This window comes from Limulus polyphemus, unplaced genomic scaffold (assembly GCF_000517525.1).
Source record: "Limulus polyphemus unplaced genomic scaffold, Limulus_polyphemus-2.1.2 Scaffold1848, whole genome shotgun sequence".
NCBI lineage: Eukaryota > Metazoa > Arthropoda > Merostomata > Xiphosura > Limulidae > Limulus > Limulus polyphemus.
The window spans coordinates 40,334-45,945 of NW_013667458.1; the positions used below are offsets into that span (position 1 = coordinate 40,334).

At 36.1% G+C, this 5,612-nt stretch overlaps 1 protein-coding gene across 1 annotated transcript in view; it reads left to right on the forward strand.

Moving 5' to 3' along the window:
• Positions 1–1,344: 1,344 nt before the first annotated feature.
• The window catches only part of LOC111087182 (mite allergen Der p 7-like), a 6,924-nt gene continuing 2,656 nt past the window's right edge, over positions 1,345–5,612 (forward strand). The window contains exon 1 of the mRNA XM_022392968.1: positions 1,345–1,416. The gene's annotated coding sequence lies outside the window, so the exon portion shown is untranslated. The remainder of the gene's footprint in view (positions 1,417–5,612) is intronic.

Sequence of the window (5,612 nt, forward strand, 5' to 3'; positions counted from 1 at the left end):
TTCAATATATTATAGAAAGAGGTAGGCAGAGAATTTCGTTATATTAGTTTCTGTGATTTTTTTTTTTTTTTTTTTTGGGCCCGATTCACACTACTCAGATCATTTCATAAATATTAATACAAAAACTGCTTTGTCGACAGAAACGATTTATTAGCTGTCGTAACAATTGTCAAAGTTCTGAAAAAAATACCTCCAACTTTTTTTGAAGTATCCATTGAAATTCCGTAGCTAAGCATTGCTAAAGAAATTTGTTTATAACGTAGTAAAAGTTATAATTGTTGTACATTTGTTAACGTAAAAGAATGAACAACACTAATTAAGGTTAGACGATACTTGTGTAAATTACAAATAACACAAACATTAAAATAAAACTAACGATTCATGGTACACAATAAGTAATTACAATTGAGATTGTCCAAGCCTCAAGATATAATTAAACATTTATTAAATAATTTACTCTATAAAAACAAACACTTTTTATGTTTATACAATAAATTACTGAGTAAATCTTTTATTGTATATTGAGACTGGGCTGTTGTTATTTGTTATTCAGCACAAAGAACCACAAAGGGCTATCTGTATTCTGTCTACTATGGGTATCGAAACCCGGTTTTTAGAAATTTAAGTCCGCAGACATACCGCTTTGTTACTTAGGGCTTGAGACTAGGGACTGTCTCATTTTTAAGTATTTACTGTGCACAATTAAACGTTGGTTTTCTTTTAACATCTTTGCTAAATAACAGCATCAACTAAAACTAAACGTTTAAAATTTTTTTTAAAAAAAGTCGTTGTTTTATGGTTTGTTATAGATTTCGCGCAAAGCTACACGAAGGTTATCTGTGCTAGCCATCCCTTATTTAGCAGTATAAGACTAGAGGGAAGGCAGCTAGTCATCAGCACCCACCGCCAACTCTTGGACTACTCTTTTACCAACGAATAGTGGGATTGGCCGTCACATTATAACGCCCTCACGGCTGAAAGGGCGAGCATGTTTGGTGTGAGAGGGATTCGAACCCGCGACCCTCAGATTGCGAGTCGAGCGCCCTAACCACCTGGTCATGCCGGGACTTTATATGTTTTAAAATTGCCTTTCAAATAACCAAGACTACATTTTACTTTTGAGGCTTTGGTGAAAGTATAGTAATTAATTATTACAAACTCCCTAGCGTCAGCAAAATCATGAGGCTTTTAATATATTTTCAAGAAGGATGTACACTTACTTCAAAGGGCATCTAATCGCTACAGCAGAGAGAACAAAGGTAAGTATCAACAGGATTTATGAGGCGTGTTATCTTCTTTAAACACCTGTTTTCTAGAATTTATTCTAACTGATATATGAGTTCTTTATTTAAAGAAGAAGCACTTGTTATTAAATATATGATTGAAAAGGACGTCAGACCATCTTTTAAGTTTGAGGTGAATTAATGCACTTTTGTAATTCTTATAATTATTTAGTTCGGTCTTAGTAAATTGTGTTGAATTTTTAAATTTAGAATCAACGTGTAAACCTTATATTATGTTAAATGTTGTAAAACAAATATATTACATTATATTATCTAAATCCCTAATTTCAGTAAGAATCTTTAAGTAGTTATTGATAAATTAAATAAACAGTGTATCCGAATTTCCGGCGATTTTAGTATCAAACTGCTATCACGCCGAGCAAAATTCAAACTGTTGTAAGTCTAATATGTATCTTAAAAATTAGTTTAAAATTAAATAAATCGTGGGTGAAAATGTGACTTATCTAAGTTAATTCAAGACCTTATGTCCTTTGAATAATAACTTATACTATTTGAACAAACGTATTTACTTATTCTACTTTACTTGGGAATATTTCGGTAAATTCGTGTCATTATTTGCGTTTTGAAAAGTCTGGAGAATTTTTCATAGATATTAAAATAAATTTTGAATTTAATATCTTTCACGCAAAGCACAATATCTGAAAAAAATCAGGTAAATCAGAGAAAAAATGTTTACAATTTGATGAAAATTTTTGAAGTTATGCACAAATATACACAATGTACTCACCAGTACCAGAACTTACTTTTTTAAGGCAACACTAGTATGTTTGTTTGAAGTTAAGCACAAAGCTACACAATGGGCTATCTGTGCTCTGCCCATCACGGGTATCGAAACCCGGTTTCTAGCGTTGTAAGTCCACAGTCATACCGCTGTGCCACTGGGGGTGGGGGGGGGTTCGATAAATATGATATAATATAAAATCAAAGTAACTGCTGTTTTTCTTATAAAGTTTTAGGACCCAACTTGAATTTTGAATTTAGACAGAGGTTGGGTGTGTCCGAGTGGTCAGTGTGCCAGAAGGTCCACGGTGGTGCTACTGAACACACTTGTCACGTTAAGCTGTGGATGCGTTATAAGAGTTACCCTTAGTTTCGTTATTTAGTTGAAAGCCAAAAAAAAAAAAAATGTGACGGCAGATGCTAGTAATTAGCTGCTTTCTCTAGGGTCAGTAGTACAAAATTAGAGGCGACTACACCTAATCCACCGTTTAGCTACGTGTGCATAAAGTAGCGTCCAGGATGAAAATACCAGTATATATTAGTTTACTAGATCTAAATAATTAGTGTAAAGTAATAAAGAAATATAATTTCATAAAGCATCGACAATGAAAATGGTGAAGAAAACACGTAGTTATAAGATACGAGTGAATTCGTTCCATATTTGAGTATACTGTATTCATTACATTAGATTTATTACTTAAACTTTGAATGATTTTTGTCATACCTGTCTTAGTCTGTATACTGTATATCGTATTTAGATAAGTTTCAAAACGCAGAAATCGTTATTCTTTTGTACTTGTGTGTGAGTCGGTGTATAATTGGCGAACCGCTGGACTGATTGTCACCAAACCTGGCATGTACCTTTAGAGCCTCCAAGGAGTGACATGAGGGGGGGGGGGTCAGCGTTCGCTTCTGATATCTCTATGTCACCGTAAAAACCCCTGTGTCTTTACTGTGCGTTGAGCACTTATGTCAGCTAATACTTAATATTTTAAATATTAATCAATAATTGTTTCCTATATATATATATTGATGACGAAACTGAACCAAAATTAATTATTATATAGTTTCGATTCACATAATGGTACCCGGGTTTTTCGTTTTACAGTTTCTCTCAAAGTTAAACATACTACCTAATAATTTTAACCCCTACTTAATCTCGTAACTTTCCACAATTAAAGTACGATTTACTTTAGAAAAAAATATATATATACAAAAGTAACGAGGCTTGGATAGACAAACTACGGGAAATATTAAGCTAAAACTTATTTATTGAAGTTCACATTAAAACCTTACAGTGGTCCAGTACGTGTTAATAGAAAATAACTAAAGCCGCATGTGAAAAGACTAAAATATTACTAAAGAAACTTCTTTTTTTAGCCGTTTTTTTTTTTCAAGTACAAACTTTTAGCTCATAGCTCCATCTCTTGACCGATTTGAGATCTAATTAAAGCCGCGGCTGTTGAGGATTCCCTCTTGTTTTTAGTTAACACATTTCCGAAGCTATTTAAAGGTGAAAATGTATTACTGGATAATATTGAATTTTTGTGAAAAGAGCCATACTGATATCAATTGTCACGTTTTGCAGAAAAATTCTAGCATCACAGGACGGAATACACAATTTCAAACGAATGATATAGTGTTGTAATGTACTCCAGAGCTTCCATTTCTGGGTGTTTGTTGCGACCTGAGAGGGTCAGGTGTTATTAAGACTTCTTCCTCCCCCCCAAGTTTTAGGAATCTGTTTGAGCGGAACTTTTGAAGAAGTAAAATTTTAGCGCTCGGTAAAATGCTGCAAGTGCCACATGCGGTCTTTTTTCTAGATGGGTCTTGGGGCATTCTCTCCGAGAAACGTGTTTATTCAATGGAGCAAAATGGTACAATCTGGTACATTTCCTGGATCAACGTGATGCTGAATTTAACATGGATTGAATAGGTCAAACAACCACCATGTACTATTGAAAGCTGCTAGTTTGACCAAAACGTGAGATTTGTTTATTAACGCTTTTTAGCGTTAGAATAGGCCCAAATGCATAGCTGTTATGCTCTGTAGGTGTTCATTTATAGGCGTAATTTCGTAAATACTTTTTTTAAACATAAACTCCGAAACTAATGTTTGCCTAACTTCAAACACCGAATAGCAAAATAGACGCGATAACTTTTAATTCTAATATTAGATAACTTTTTTGGCACTGCACTAATTCAATCATTAGTGATTATTCATATTATATCGTATTGTTGCGTCAGCGAGGTCACGTGACTAGTGTCACGCCACGTTTCTAGAACTATCTTGTTCCTTCGTGAATGCCCTAGCATTTACTAGATATATGTTTGTCTGGTATATATATAAGACGCTCACAACGTGACAACAATGTGTGTAGGTAGTGAGTAATTGAACTGCAGTCAGGAAGTATTGTTGAAGTTAGCGTTCGTTGTTAAAACGTTTGTAAAAGAGCGACTGTTGAAAATAAGTGTATCGGTAAAGTTATATTCAGAAAGAATAAACCAGTTTTATTAAGTAAGGACTTGTGTCGCTAAAGTTTCGTCGGAACGAAGTTACAGAAAATCAATTAACAAACGGAGATGTAACAAATTGGTGTCAGAAGTGGAACGAAAAAAAAATGGGAACGAAGTTACGGAAAATCAATTAACAAACGGAGACGTAACAAATTGGTGTCAGAACTCTACAGGGCTAGGTTTAGGACAAGAATCCGTGCTAAAGGGGAGATCCTGCAAGGGCTGGCACAAGACTTGGAAAGCATAGTACACAAGGCCTACCCAACTGCACCACCCGATCTCCTCAAGTTGTTTCTGAGGGATCAGTTCGTAGATGCCTTGGACAGTCCACAACTTAAGATACAAGTGAAGCAAGCACACCCCTCTACCATGCAGGATGCAATGGCCAGAGCTCTCGAATTTGAATCCTACGTTAAGTCCAGCACAGAGGTACCGAGGTTGGTACAGTCATCTGGATTCAAGGCCAGAAAAGGTCAGCTTTCAGAGAAGTTTGAGGGACTTTGCTGGCACTGTAACAAACCTGGGCACAAGAGAGCTCAATGCTGGAAACTTCTACACAGGGGAGGTGCCACAGTAGAAAAGGCTGGTATCCAGAAAGGTTGTTGGAACTGTGGAAAGCATGGACATTTGAGGAGCCAGTGTAGGAAGAATATTACCAACAAGTCGGCCTTAAGGAGACCTGTAGTGGTTGGTGTTGAGCGACGCCCACCAACCCCCATCATGAAAGTCCCAACAGCTGGGTGTAAAATGCCAAGCACACACAGTGTCTATGTGACAGGAAAGCTGGATGGCCAAAGGTGCAACTTTGTCATAGACTCTGCATCTCAGCAAACCCTTGTGAGCATCAAGGTGTTAGATCACGAAGGAGTACCAGAAGCCATACAGAAGCTTTATGGTGTGACAGGACATTCTGCAGGGTTGTGGGGACCAGTGTGGGTAACTATTGAGCTCATGGGCATAAAGGACAGACAGGAAATATACTTGGCTGACATTGAAGACGAATGCATATTAGGATTGGACTATCTACTACCGAGGAAGTGTGTAGTTAACACATATAAATGTCAATAAAAT